Source organism: Phyllostomus discolor, chromosome 2, assembly GCF_004126475.2.
Source record: "Phyllostomus discolor isolate MPI-MPIP mPhyDis1 chromosome 2, mPhyDis1.pri.v3, whole genome shotgun sequence".
Taxonomy (NCBI): Eukaryota; Metazoa; Chordata; class Mammalia; order Chiroptera; family Phyllostomidae; genus Phyllostomus; species Phyllostomus discolor.
The window spans coordinates 94,121,935-94,138,392 of NC_040904.2; the positions used below are offsets into that span (position 1 = coordinate 94,121,935).

The 16,458-nt window shown below is 36.7% G+C and overlaps 1 protein-coding gene across 8 annotated transcripts in view; it reads right to left on the reverse strand.

The window, feature by feature from the left end:
* Positions 1 to 16,458, reverse strand: part of ZBTB20 (zinc finger and BTB domain containing 20) — a 708,962-nt gene that overhangs the window by 232,200 nt on the left and 460,304 nt on the right. The gene's annotated exons all lie outside the window — the stretch shown is intronic.

Sequence of the window (16,458 nt, forward strand, 5' to 3'; positions counted from 1 at the left end):
AGACATACAAGTCCAGGAAGCACAGAGTCCCAAACAAGTTGGACCCAAAGAGCTCCATATCAAGATACATCATAATTAAAATGCCAAAGATTAAAGATAAGAGAGAATCTTAAAAGCCGCAAGAGAAAAGAAGACAGTTACCTACAAAGGCGTTCCCATAAGACTGTCAGCTGATTTCTCAAAAGCATCTTTGCAGGCAGGAAGGGACTGGCAAGAAGTATTGAAAGTGATGAACAGCAAGGACCTACAACCTAGATTACTCTATCCAGCAAAGCTATCAATCAGAATGGAAGGGCAGATAAAGTGTTTCCCAGACAACGTAATGCTAAAAGGATTCATTATCACTAAGCCATTACTACATGAAATGTTAAAGGGACTTATTTAAGAAAAAGAAGATCAAAACTATGAACATTAGAATGATAACAAACTCAAAATTAACAACTAAATCTAAAAAACAAATACAAAAAACAAATTAAGCAAACAACCAGAACAGGAACAGAATCACAGAAATGGAGATCACACAGAGGGTTATCAGGAGTGACAGGGAGCAGGGAGAATGGGAGAAAAGGTACAAGGATTAAGAAGCATAATTGGTAGGTATAACACAGACAGTGGGATTTAAGAATAGTACAGGAAATGAAAGCAAAAGAACTTACATGTACTACCCACGGACATGAACTAAGCGGGGTGGGGTGGTATTTGGAAGGAAGGGGAATACCAGGAGGAGGGGAGCAAATGGGGAAAAGTTGGGACAACTGTAATAGCAAAATCAATAAAATATACTTAAAAACCCTTTAATGTGAATTCTACTAGAAAAAGGGCTTTTTCCAGAAGAAACCAAAGACCCTACCTGTCTACACCCAAAGACTTATATTCTCCAAGTATATAAACAACATCAGCGCATATTTACAATTATATAGTTACACTTTAAGACCATTGAAAGAAGTTAAGATTTCAAAGACCATATAAACAAAATGAAAACAATGAATATTTTCTGAGACAGAAAGTATTCTCTTTATATAGTAGCTTAACTCAAAAACTTTTAAAGTATTTCCTTTAAAGATTTCCATACAAAAATTATATTTGAGAGTAAACATAAAATAATCTAAAAAAATAGGTAAATTGCTAAACACACCTCTTTCCCCACTCCAGGAAACCTCACAAAATGAAATGACCAACAATTTAGAAGTCATTCATTCATAAATCAGTCAGCAACTATTTGTTGAGCACCTACCATGCTCAGTACTATCTCCTGTTACCATTAAGGAAAGGCTACCCATAGTTAGGATTAGTGGGTTTGGCCAGAGAGTAAATGAAATTAAAAAACACTTAACACTGATCACTGATCACTTAACGTAACACTGATCACTTAAATTTCATTTCATTAAAGAATTTTTCAAATAATAGTTTATTCATATCATATAGGTATTTATTTACAAATTATTTTCTTGCTAAAATGCTGAGTATTGCCAGCTAGAGCCATTTTTAAAATAACAAAAACAAATCAATGAAAAATACAATGGTTTAAAGGAAATGTATTTTACAAAAAAGGCATATAACCTAAGGCCAATAAAATTATGTGAAGTGTTCTTAAAAACAACATTTTCAAAGCAGGGGTGTTCAACCCACAGCCCACAGGCTGCATGCGGCCCAGGGAGGCTGTGAATGTGGCACAACACAAAATTGTGAATTTACTTAAAACATTATGAAATTTTTTGTGTGATTACATGTCAAAACATATTTAATGTGTGCCCCAAGACAGCTCTTCTTCTTCCAGTGTGGCCAGAGATGCCAAAAGGCTGGACACCCCTGATAGGGTATCACTTATGTCAAATTCTGACTCATTCACTCAGTCTCTATTTGCTTAGAGTCTAGAACATAGGAGACAGTATCTCTAGGAGAGAATTTTACTCCATCAATAAATTCAGAAGAATAACTACCAAGTTCATGTGATTATCACGAAGAAGCCCTGTCAGAAACCTGAAATGAAACAACTTATGAAGTTGATGTATATATTAAAATACAAGAATTCTGCTCACACTTCTTCCTTCTCCTTGGGACGGCATTATCTTGAGAGTGCCTGCATATGAAGGAAGGAACACCTGCTTTGGTTATTTGTGCTCCCTGTCAGGCTAGTCAAAAGGAATATGAACTCTGTTATTACTGGATGCTTCTGGATGCCAGAGAAAAACAACTTATGGCTTTTTGTATATAACCATAAGAGCTGCTAGAATCTTTAGAGTGTTTGGAATAAAAACCATTTATTCCCTTTCAGTGTATTCTGGAAATTGTCTTCAGAACTTTCTGTCTCTCACATTAACTACCATTTGTATACCTACTTAAAGTTTGCAAAAAGCTTTCATGGGCACTGGGTCACTTACTCAGAAATCACCAGTGGTGGGGATTAAGAGCACTCACTGGCTATGGTACCAGAGACACCTGGGTGTTCACCATAACCACTTACTAGTTATATACTGTGGTTCAAGCTGCTTCACCACTTTGGCCTCGATTTCTTATTTGTAAATTTGGGAAAATAATTCCTGCCTTGTAGTGAGGTAGATGGTGCAGCTAAAATGGTATCATTGAGAACCCATAGCAGGGACATCCAGGGTTCCTCAATAGTCTGCTTCTCTTTTTCAGGGTGGAGGAAGGAGGGCTTCACTGTGGCCTAAGACTGCATGATCCAAGCCTCCAGTTAAAGGAATAGTGTCTTCACACCTTAAATCTAAACCATTTTCATAAAATAGGTCTTTAATTCATGGCCGCAAGAGGCCTTTCCACATACTCTCAAGAGACAGTCCTTGTTTGGGAGCAAGATACAAAATTTAATCCTGGGCTTTTTTAAACCCTGAAACTGCATGTCCTGAAGCAATTCGTGTGCTGCCATCAGATTTTATTAGGTGGGCTAAAATTGAGTCAGAAGTTTTCTTACATAATAGCTGTTCCTATGGGACCTTCAGAGAGCCAGTTAAATTTTTCTAATACAGAATTTTCGATATCCATAAGTACAGGGAAGATCCTGGTGAACTCTTTCTCTTACTGGTTCATTGATAATTCTTAAACATCAGGCTGGCATAGCCAGAGTAAAATAGTACTTTTTTCACAGTGCAGAATGGTGGGTGTGGATGTTTTTGGAGCCAGTCAGTCTATGGCAGCTAACTGACTCACACTTGTGCTTTGTTGCCCACTTACATCTTCAGAGGGCAGCCTGGGTGGGGATGCTCATCAGATGTGTTCATTTAAGGACAAACCCATTTGAATATCATGACAACATTTGGCAAACTTCCTCTACTGAATGGCAAGTCCTGGGCCCACTGCCTCTGAGAACTATTGCTTGTCCAGGAAACATAGGTCCTTTGATGTCCTTCCCATGATAGACCACATTCAAGGCCTTCACTAAATATGTAGTGTAAGAGTCCCTGGTGCTTCACCTGGCCCTCTGACATCTTCATGCCTCTGGTCTGGATCAGAGGGTTTTAGACATGCAGTAAGTCATTTTACAACTTACTACTATATTTTTATTAAGTCATCAACGGAGAATCCAATGTTTCATTGAGATCTAGTAATCATAGGCTTCATTAAGAAGTCAGTAAAACATTTACTGAAGTTCTATGTGGAGAATTCCATACCATATTTAAAAAAAGGCTCTCAGCCCTGGATAGCTAGCTCCATTGGTTAGAACACAGTCTCATTACGCCAAGGTTGTGGGTTCCATCCTCAGTCAGGGCACAGAGGAAAACAACCAATGAATGTATAAATAAGTGGAACAACAAAGTATCTCTCTCTCTTTAACATTAATAAATATTTTTTAAAAAGAAAAAGAAGAAAATGCTCTCTACTGTGTCCAGATGCTTATAAAAGCATCTTGAGAAAAAGAATATGGAAGGGAGTGGTAGATAGACATTTTCCGGAGCACAAGACAAGGGCATTGTAGAGTGGAGACAGAGCATAAACTAGGGCACAGAGGAGGGGAAGGGCAAGTTGGTGGACTTGGCTGATATAGAGAAAACATGGCAATCAAGAGCAGGAAGGTCACTGCAGGTTGCGTGGAGCTCTATGAGGAACTGACCCACCTGGTTCACAAAGATTGCCAGACACTAGACCAAAACCTCATTTATTCTATTTTACAGGAAACAGAGGTGATGGGGACCTTGGAGTTGGGGAAGAAAAAGAGGCCAAGGAGAAAAAACTGGTAGCAGAGGAGCTTTACAGCCAGATGAGGAATTTGGATTTTAACCGATAGGTAGAAAAGAAGCAGTGTAGAATCCTAGGCCAAGAAATGAGATGAGGAAAATGATGGATGGAAGCAATTATTTCAGATTGCTTAAAAGGACTGTTTTATGCAACAGCCTGATGTAAGGGTGGCCTATTCCAGTGGTTCAGACAGGGGATAAGAGCTCCCTTTCTAAGACTCACTGTGAGATCCTGAAAATAAAGATAAGAAAGGGGGCAATGGAAAGACAATGTTCAGAGATGGCTGGTAGAATTTAGTGACTGACTGAATAGAAGTCAAGGGCAAAAGAAGAGACTTAAAATGATCTTACTGTAGGGGCCCGAGGAGAGGATCCCATAAATGGTAAATAGGAGGAAAAAAAAGAATGGCAGGGGTGGAAGATGCTTCAGACAGTGACGGGACACACAAATGATTAGGAAAGGGGTATGTGTGTGTGTGTGTGTTTCTGTCTCTAAAGTATAGCCATGCAGATTTAGGAGCAATGCCTTCTTCTCCCTAATATTAAATAAGAGCTTACAACATTCTTTCAATTACCAAATTCAGTATGTAAAAGGTATGTATTAAGTGCCTACTATGTGTGAGGTTTTAATAAAACCATGTAAGGCTTATGATAAGGAGACAGAAAGTTCCACCACTGAGTACAAAATGGTTTAAACATTATTGCAACATTATTTAAAGGGTGCATTTTCATTTTTTATATTAATTTTCTATTGTTTGTAATTTGCAGATCACTGACATAGCAGTGCTTTCATCACTGATAGATGTGCCATCTCAACACAATTTTATAATCAAGTAATTTTTCTTAGTATACTTAGGTAGCTTCTTTTTCTCAAATAGCATTTAAGCATTTAAATGAAGCTAGTGAATAAGATGGCTTTGGGTGGCAGCAGGCTCCAATATCCACTAAGATCAGTCCTGATGACAAACCATGTGGTTTTCTGGAAGGGATGGTGTGTATGTGCATGTTCTATGCTTCACTCAGATTCTGGCCTTCTGGCCACAGCACTGGAGCTACAATCAATTATACTGTGGATTCCTGCTTGTTTGGAGGTGAGAAGAGAAAGGGAAGTTCACACTTATTTTGCACAAAGCACCATTCAGGAATCCAATGGCCGTGGTCTCTGTTCACCATCAGTTCAGATATGATGGGCACCTGGGGGCAGTCAACCTGCAGTGCTGATCCTTCTCACCACCTCTCTTCTCTCATGCAACTGATGTCTAAGGAACTGAAGAGCTCAGGAGATGAGTTAGTCTTAGACTTGAGTCCATCTACAAGTAACCATGAGAAACCACTTAAAAAATTTCTTACACATTAATACAAGGTGGGACAAAAGTAGGATTATCATGTTCATATGGAATACAATAATTAATAATAATAATAAAATAATAATTATATGTTCTGTGTACTCACAACTGTAAACCTACTTTTGCCTCACCATGTATAAAGCGAAGAAGGACAAAAAATGGATGTGGAAATCTTTCTTCATAATTATTAAGACCTGAAAACTTTGAGGAAACTTGTCATTAATTATTAAGACCTGAAAACCTTTGAAGGAAACTTGTCATGGTAAGAAAAGAACTTCTTCATAGTGGTTAAAGAAAAAAGTACCCAAAGACACAAACACATGAAGGATGATGATTCCATAGCTATTCTGTTAATGGCAGATGCTCTTCTTATTCAGGAAACAAATTGTTTTACAAAATGGAATTAAATTTGTCTAACCAAAGAGCATTTTTTGTGTTCATTTTAGCTAGTCTTGTTCATTGGCTCTTACAACCAGAAATGAGACTTTTCCTTTAGCAGGTCACCTTGTGTGTTAGTGTGTTAAATACATTCTTTAAAATGGATTCAGTGTTAACTTGTAGGATGTAACCAAGTGCAGCGGACAGTTAAATACAACAATTCTTCTCAGCCCTATATTTCTACTTCGTTTAGTAAAATTTTATCAAATGAATGGAAGAATCCTGTTAAATGTTCAATGTATATCCTCACTATTAATTTTTTTCACCACAGTACTATTACTGGTACCATGGTGGTTTCTCACGTCTTCAATCGATGCAGCACTCTCTACTCTCTGCTATAGCATCATTTTCTTTGTGTAAACAGAAATTTGGCTTTCACACAGCAATTTCCACCAAACTATAAAAGTGCTAATGATGCCCAATTTAGGACATAAACAATTTACTGCTGTCCTCCTTTGAGCTTTTCTCTGTTTTCTCTAATCATCATCCTAGGAATATTATTTCCTAGAAAGCTGTGGGCAGGGTTGAATTCATCATAAGTTACAAGTTGACGTTTTTAGAACTGATGCTGATATTAGACTTTTGGTGAACCTATCAGTTAAGAAGTATACTTTGCACCTGGTGTTATTCCTGCCTGCCGGACTGACCCCAACCACTCCATTTCTACGATTTTGCTTTTATCATGGTGTTTACTCAATTTTCCTTCCATAAACTATTCTATCTACTTCTATATAACTTTATCTTTTTTAGTATTTTTCCTCACTTATCAAATTTGATTCTATTTTTCTTATGCAATTAAAAATACTTCCTGAGTACATTTTGGTTCAGTGGTTAGTGCTATTTACATAAGTTATTCCATAGTTTGGTTGATGGTTTCATAGAGCAAATACATTTATCAAACAGATTCACATTCACTGTGAACAGATCGAAGTCTAAACTGCAACTGGATTTATCCATAGCTGCCTGTAAACATGAAAGTGGACAAGACAGCTATTCTTTAATACCGTTTCCTCTTCATTTATAGAGGAAGTCTTGAAAATTACAGGTGTGTGTTTAGTTTTCTAATTTTTTATTTTTGGTTGTCTTTAAGGAATTCCATTCAACCTTTAGGGAAAAATTATAATTTTGTTTTCTGGTCCCATTTTTGGTTTCTTTATTTTCTTCCAGGTGTATATTGTTCTCTTTTGTAAAAGTCATATTTTGTGAGTGATCTTTTGAACATACAGAGTCTATGATAATTTTTAAAAAGAGAATCTGGAGTAGAAGATGCCTGAGTGTCTAAAATAGAGGGAGCTTATAGAATTACAAGATTAAAAATTATTTTATTGTCTTTCTAATTTTGAATATTAGAGATCCTTTAAAAAACATTAGTCTCCTTCTCTAAGTAGTATGAAAAATAAACAAATTTTTCCTGTTTACAATGAAAGAGATTCAATGTTAAGTTATAGTATTTATTGAGAATCTGCTGTGGCTAAGACATTATACTGAGAAAATTTCTTTCACTTATAGGATGCACAATGCTTAGACAAATTACAGATGATGATGCAAATTAAGCACTTCATTTCATAAAAGAAACACCAAAGAATTTGTTGGGGTGGGAATTTCATTGCAGAAATCACTGACTTTTGCTGCATGAGAGGTATAAAGAAATGGCTTTGTAAAGGTAGTGGTATTTAAGATGGGCCTTTAGGATAAATAACATCTGAGAGATGAAAATAAAGATAAGGGGATGTACAAGCGCTGTGTAAAAAAAAAAACAGTGTTTCCAAACATCCCCAAATTAATGGGGAAAATGGTTAAAGTCAAAAGAGTTTTTTCTCTGACATGGATTTCTAAACAACATAATTATGGTTTGCTCCATGGTTATGAGCTTTAGGAGCTCCCACATAAATGTCTTTGCTGCCGATGTGGTCACTGGCTGCTACACCAGGCAATTTGGTCTATGTCTGTTCCTTAAAACAGGCACATGCACACATGCACACATGGACAAACCGTCCTGTATTTGGTAGAGTAAGATGAAGCTAGGCATAGAGGCTAGGTTTTCCTATATTGTTTCTATTTGTCTGTTCACGACCAAGGTGAAAGCTTCGAAGTTTAATAATGCAAGTGAAGATTGTGCCTATTCACTTTTAACCTCAGAATTACTCTTTTCAACAATGTTATTTTGTAGAAACACAGGAAATAAGTCCAAGCAGGCATACTGATGTTGGGTCACTCCAAGAAGTGGCCCCAATGTAGTTTAAAGAATTTACTCTCCTCTCTACAAATCTAGGTTCATTTTATGAAATGGTTATATGGAGTTTTGTCAAGAGAGCAACTGGAAGTAATATCTTATGTTTAATTGGGCATTTAGACTTGAGAAGCAATCCAGTCCAAGACTTTACCATAAGATTGCCAAAATAACTGGAAATTAGTGACATATGCAGGACTCTAAGATCTTCGCTATCTTGTACTGTCTATACATCTATGGTGTAGTACATAAAGTATTAATCAACACTTCACAAGCACAGTGGCTCAATTTATAACAATTTCTGTCATGTATATTAAGTTACTTTGTAGGAAAAATGTAATAAATTAAAGTACAATTTAGCTTCCATTTTCCCAAACACTTGGTCTCTTCTTACCATCTTTCTTAAAGTCTATCTTTGATTCTTCGCACATCAGTGAAAAATCAGGATTTTGTTTTTGATTATATATGCACTTACTAAAAGTATACTGAGTTTTCCTTTTTCTGATGTTATTAGAGGTGGATTATAGCTTTTCAAATCCAACCTTAGTATTAGGCTGGTCAAACTTACTAGTTAACATGAACACCATAAATTCACAGTAAAATTTTGTACATTCCTTCTACTTATAGAATGAAAATGTGCTGTTCAGTACTGAAATGACTCACATATAATCATAATTTATTCCCAGGGAATCAAAATGTACACTTCTACATGAACCCATCAGCAATTAACTTTACACTACTGGAATTAACACAGTGTACAAGTTCAGGAATGGGTACATGAGAAGAGGAAGGGAGAATGAAACTCATTCATTCCTTTGCTAAGTTCTGCAAAACAGCTTCCCTATTCCCATAATGTAACATTTCGCTTCCTTATTGCTAGCATGGTTAAAGTCAATGGCCCTAAAAATCATCTATGTAGAGGTTTGCATCTTTCCCCCTAAAAACATAAAGGTGAGCTTGTGATTAAAAGATGATGTCTCCTGCTAAACTGTAGTATCAAAGAGAACATTTACAAAGCAAAATTTTGAAGAGGTAAGCTGTAACTTCATACTCTCCTATCCTTGTGTGATTCACAGATTTGAGGATGAGGGTCACAACTAGTTGTTCCCTTTTGGTTAGAAAGCCTTTCCAGATGAGGTCATCATTCTCATTACTCTGTTTCTTCCTGTCTCACTAGAGTGTCTTTCTAAAGGCAACCGAGGACCTCTTTAGTGAAATATTGAAGGCAGGGGATGTCTGGAATGATTAAAAGAAACAAAGCTTTCCCACAGTACTTGTCCTTTTCTCTGTAAGGAGATGAGGTAATATATAATCTCCTTTCTATATTACTACCACAAGGGCAATTTGTGGGAGGAGGAGATGGATTTCTGGGAGTGAAATAACTACTGCATAGCCAGGGCTATTTTCAGAAGGGCTTATCTTCAATATCCTCATTTCAGAATTGGTCTATTTTCTCAGAGCAATACTTTGGAAAACACCAAGAACCTCCCATCTTCAAGGTAAAAATGAAAGTTATTTCCTTATTGTTGGAATATATGATGAAGAAAAAGGAAGATGAAAAAATAAGAGATTCTGCTAATAAAAGGTGATGCATATGAATAAATGTCAAACCCTTCTGCTGTTTGTCATGTGGTTTGTGTGTGACACTTCTCTTTGATCTTTTACTCTGCGGTTTCTATCAACGGACCACTAACCTGTGTAATCTGGACAGACAGCTAGTTTGCTTATACATAAATTAAGTAGCCTCAAGTTCCAGTAGACCTCTGTATATTTACCCCAATAACTGCTTCAAGTAAGAACAGCTACAGAGAACCTTACCATCGGACATGGAATTCACACTTGCCAAAGAAATCACTGCACGTGTAAATTAGTAAGTAATCATCACTTCATCCCTGATACAGTGGCAGCTTTGCCTAAGAATTTATGTTGAAATATACATTTTTATTAACTATTTCTCACTGTTGTCAGCATCAATTAAGGAGTATCAAACATTGAATCCCAGTTTCACTACACCAGAAAACCAGAGAGAAGGAAGAGCTGCAAAGGAGAATTGACAAAGGCCTGGACTTTTCTTACACCTTTAAGTAGCTAACTGTATTTGTAAATTCCTGCTTAAAAACCTGACAATTGTCCTTTAAAGTCTCTCAAAAAACAAGGGCTTCCAGAGATGAAAATGAACTTGACAATCAAGCTGCAACTAAAACAGATACTGATTCTTTTCATCACTTTTTAATTCAATGCAGATGGCGTAAATGGGTGTTTGTTGGCCGGCAGGTAACGAGTCTTGTACATAATGATCGAAGGAATCTCATGCCTGTTTACAGCCCAGCGTCGCAGCAGCTGTATATGGCCATCACCCATTGCTATGCAACCTATAAAATATTGTGACAGGATGCAAAGTCAAGTCCATTTACCCAATAGAAATGATGATTGGTACACCTGAATCTCAGTAGTTCACATGTGCTCTGATTTCATTCTCACTGTCTACATGGGTAGACAGCCTAAGATGTGATCTAATGTCTACTGCTCTAAAAGGAAAATGTAATCTGTTTAAACATCCAAGCACTCCTCTTCCCAGGTACCGCCATTCATCACAACTGTCAGTGCTTCTGTGGAAGAGTAATGACCCTCAGGCATGAGATAATGCTCCATAGGGGCCTTATGAATGCCACTGCCAAGCACAGAAATTGATCGGTTTTCAGTGGGGCTGGTATGTGCATCATGAAAGACCTGTACTCACTAAATTACAAGTGGCTGTTTACTCCTTATACAATAAAGCCTGGGTTAGGGAGCCACAGACCCTGCTGACTTTAATTGTCCCAAACACATGAGTACTAGATGTGAACCCATCAGTGAGATAGATTTAAACAGCTTGAAACTGAAAGTTGGATCAGAGTCATTCAAAAATACATTGGGAGATAACATAGGTATTGTTGCCTTCCATTCCTTTTCCTTTTCTTTTTTAAAATCCTCTCTATCAATGGAAGGTAACGGCATCCCACCATCCAATATAAACACAATAAAAAACAAGAACAAAATAAGCATGCCAGTGAAAAGTTAACTGTTTGTTTCCTTTCTGTGGGCTTCCCTTCATCTCTGAATTTGTTTGCTCATAGTTTCTACAAAGTAGGATAAAGATGAACAGTAGTTCATAGTAAAAACTCATGATTTTCAAAAGATCTTCCAACAGGTCTATTTCCTCAACTAACCTATAATGACCTTTTCCTTTAAACCCTGCCTTCTCTCCCAATCTTATCTGTGTTTATTATCAAATCTCCCTGGGAAATAGGATAACTTGAACTCTATAGACTGTTCATACCTTGAGCATACCTTGTAAATGCTCTACTGCTATGAAAATTTAATCCAAGATACATCTCTTCTTCAGCTCTCAGACATCCTTTTTAAAGCTGGATACTCTCTTGTGATTTCTCTTTTGATTCTATCTCCCTTAGTTCTACTAGTAATACTGTGTCTTCAGGGCTTTTACATTCTAGTAAAGGAACCATGTTTTTCATATTTCTGTGATGTTATTTCCTAATGTACCTATGACTGTAAATTTCTGTCCAATCTTTAATTTTGTCAGTAACCCTGATAATATTAAACACTTAATGATTACAGTTTATTTTTTTTTTAGTAAATAAGTTTTGGAAGTTCTGTTACTTTATTAGATCATAATATGTTTTTATGATTTTTTAAGGGTGTAAATTAGCAACGGCCAAAACTGAAGGGAAAATAAAGATAATCTTTAGGATTCAGCATCTATATTAAGTCACAAACACAAGTTGGTCTTGCCTCAGAAAATGTTTCCCAACCTCTATGAGTTGAATGGCTCAATATAAATGAAGAGAAACTGAATCTTTTACTCACATGACTCATTTCATTTTAAGAAAATTTACTAAGTATGAATTCATGAAATCATTATAGTTAGGAGGGCTCTTTCTACTCTCTTTTCCCTTGGCAGTTTAGGGTTATGCCCAACTTCACTACACTTTTGATGTTCACAATATTCTGATTATTAATGTTTCTAGTGGTAGAACTCATAGTTTCCTGGGAAGAGAAATGTACAATTAGAGAGATCTTAATAATTAATGAAATATAGAAATGAGATAATGAAATTGGAAACTCTCAGTATACCACCAGTGATGAAGAACTATTTTTAAGAGTTAGGAATATACTAGAAAAAAATAAAAAAGATCAGATAGTGAACTGAGCAAAATGACCTCTGATGTGATGTGTCAACTAGAAACGCCAATCCGGTTCAGGACTGGAACAAAGGGACATTGTGTTACTGAGCAGAGTTACCTGAGATATTTTGGAACTGGGTTACTGATGATCTTTTCTGGAAGGATGCACTATGGTTTAGATAAGTTTATTACCTGAGAGATGTAGACAAATCAGGTAAGATTAACAGCCAGTTTTATTAGAAGGTAGCATATGAGTCGGTGTGAATAGTACTGGCTGTTAAAAGTTCTATACTTTCTTCTCAGCTTTGATATGCTCTCACATGGGAATAGTCATTACTGAAACTTACATAGGATAACTTATATGCTGTTCCCCAGAGAAAGGGCAGTTTGGAAACTGAAGGGAGTGAAGTATTTAAAGCAGCATGAAGACCTGGGATGGCAGAAGGGCAGGTGATTCTATAATAGGATTTTTCAACTTTAATTAAAACAACAACAATACTATAATAACAACCAGTTGTTAAACCTTCATTTAAATAAGCTCAGTACATCCAGTATTTGCAATATGTTTTTCATATATAGTACCTAATTGTTTTAGGTATATGGTATTACGGAATATGGCTATTCCGTAATACTATACTATGATGCTCATGTTTCCCTGGAAATACAACTTGTAAGGTTATTTTAGGAACTCTGATTATAAAAATCACTCCCACTTGGTTACACTTAACTCTAAGGCAGTTTTCTCGTCTCTTCACACTTACCCTGTATCTGTAACCTACAGTCTCTTAGGAACGCCCCTTTGGAAAAGGCTCCTGCCCCTCACCTTCTAAATGATTTTCTAGTTATGTTTTCATATATAGTTGCATAGTTTACCAATTTATATTTTTATGAATATAACTGATAAATAATTCATTGTTTATTAGTGAAAATAAGTTGTCTAGGAGCTAACAGTACAATATTTTTATTCAGGCCATTATTACTGGGTGTATTTATTATGATTTACTATTTATTAAAGATTTCAATGGTTGACAAAGTATAACAGAACTAACCTTTCAAACAATGTTGGCAATTCACAAAAGCCCCAGTACGTTGTGCTAATATCTACCCCTGGACTTAATCTTTTAATTCTATTGGGAAACATCTATAACCATAACAGAAGTTCTCCCTTTTGTGCCATTCATTCAAATCATATTTGTCCCCAACTCCTACAGCCATCTCTGTAGATGACTTTGAGGGCTAAATGGTGGCAAAGAAGCGGGACATTTAAACCTATATTCAAAAAGGGCAGGAGAGTTTAGAATGATTGTGACCTTAGGCAGATTTCAGTTAACAGAGGTGGCAGACTTGTGATGAACCTTAATAAGATGGGCCCACACTCTCAATAGCTCCCTTACTTACTGAGGTTCCCAGTTGCTGGTGACTTTCTCAGTTACTTTGATAATCCTCTCCCTATCAAATTAACTACTCCATTTGCAAACAGCACTGGACGGTGCTCACAAATCCTTTTCCTCTGCCTCTCAGGAAGAACATTTTTGGCCAAAATGATTCTTTAATAGACCAAAGACAAGAGGAGATGCTACACTTCATAAATCAGTTCCTGCTTCTTTGGCTGCTCAACATAAAACAGCTCAAACCCTCCATGAGGCAATATATTACACTGCCATGAGATTCCTTCCTATCTTCATCTTTGGACATTTTCTTAACTATTAGTTGGGATTAATTCTCTTCCTGACCCCCTACTCTCCATTTTCTATACAGCAACTACAATGATTTCCTTAAGTGTAGAATCAGATCCTACCACATAAATCTCCAAAGGCTGCTCATTGCAATTAGAATAAAATCCAAAGTTACCGCCACAAAGCCTGTACAATCTGGTTCCTGACTTCTTATCACCTTTCCAATATACTTCTTGTTGACTAAGAAGTCAATAATTCATCTGTCATAATTCACATACTCAGCTCGCTTTTGTTTCAGAGTCTTTGCAGTTGCTGTTCCAATCTGGATGAAATGCTCTTCTTCCACACCCTCAAATGGCTGGTTCCTAAAATCATTCAAGTCTCAGCCAGATGCCATCTGGTTACATACTACTATAGGTTATACTCTTATTTCCTTCATGTTACTCATCAATATGTGTTAATATGTTTACATATTTATTAACTATCTCCTCTAACTAGAATGTTCCATGAGGAAAGAAGACCTTGGGAGTCCTGCTGACTTACTGCTAAATGAATGAATAAATTAACAGCTAAATGATTTTAAAAATGAACAGTAAACAAGGGCAATATCAGTGTTTTTCATCCAAGTGGTTCTTTAAATATACCTCAAAATGGTTTAAAAGCAAAAATTTACTTTCCTTGAACATTAGCATTGGAAGTACTAATTTTACTAGTTAAAAGCCTGGACTGCAGTGTACATAAATGACAGGGCCAAAATCATGTGCTGAGTAAGTACTGCACAATTCTGGTCTCAAATCACATCAGACCAGGCAGTCCTACAATGTTCTTAGAGTGCAATTACAAACCAGGGATAATTAATCTGATAGGCTTTAAGGGCCTATGGATTCATTGAAGAGGTACTATGTCCTCTTTTGGGGAGAAGGTCCACAACTTTCATCAGTTATCAAGGGAAGTCATAAACAAGTATAAGAGTAACAAGTAAAAAAGAGACTAGGAATCCTTTTAAGTAATACCATTCTGCGACACTACACTATCTCATCTTCCTCTATGGTAGTAAAAGCTCTTTGGAATACAAAGATGCCAGGCAACAAATTTCAATCATTGTCTCCATCTGCGTGGTTTATGCTCACTTTACCCAACATATTTCTCCTAACTTTTAAACTGTCACTTTTTGGAACAGCAAATGAGATGTATGCCTGTATCCTAAACTCTACTAAAACATCTTTGGCCTATTGGGATTTAATCTCATTTTTACCTGTATATGTTGGGTATGAGCATTTTATTAGTCTAAACTATACATAGCTCTGACATTAATTAATTACATAATCTTGGGAACATTTTTTATCTAAGTCTTAGAAGGTTTAAATGAGATAACACTGGGCTTGTTGAACCACATGAAATTGGCACTTCTGCAGGTCAAAAATGGTTGAGTATGGGTAAAGTGAAATGTTCAACCTGTGGTAAGTATTCAAATGCTAACTATTATCATTGTTAGAGAAATTATTCTCATTCTACAATCCTCCTTTCCTATAAACATTCCTACCCATGCAGAGTGTATTGTTGGTAATGGTGTTGGGGATGGGGCTGAATTTGCCCATGATTTTAATTTATAATACATAGGTTTTCCTAATTTTTACCATTTCAGCTACCTCCAAATGATGCCACAGGGAAAGTGTAAAGAATGGGCCTTAGAAAATTAAATTAACAGAGGCTTGTTTTTCTCATACCTAGATGCACTTTTAACTGGAACACTTCTAAATGGTTATCAAAGTTGCAGAGCAGGTTCATGGGGACTGTACTGGTTTCCTGTTGCTGCTATAACAAAGTACCACAAACTAATGATTTAAACAACAGAAAATAATTATGTGAAGGTTGGTAGTTCTTAAATGGTGGTATCAGAAGGGCTGCTTAGAAATAAAGGGGACTCTAGGGGAGAATTCTTCTTTTGTCTTTTCCAATAGAGGCTGCCTGCTTTCCTTGGCTCGTGGCCCCTTCCTCCATCTTCAAAACCAGCAATGTAGCAGCTTTGACTCTTTTTCTTTCCCCCACCTCTCTCTCCCTCTGATTGTGCTTCCATCATTGCATCTTCTCTGACACTCCTGCCTCCTTCTTTCCCTTAAAAGGACCCTTTTGATTACAGTAGGCTTACCCAAATAATCCAAAATAATCTTCCCATTTCAAGAATCTTAATTTACATCCGAAAAGTTCCTTTCGCCATGTAAGGAAGTCCTTCCCTTTGCCACAAGTCCTGGGGATTTGAATATGGACATCTTGGAGGCGGAGGAGGTCATTCATTATTCTGTCTATCGCAGGGAGCAAAATACCCCTGATGCCCAAATTTCAAATGGCAAGAAAGACAGTATCTTGTTTCTTTAAAGCTCCTACCATGGT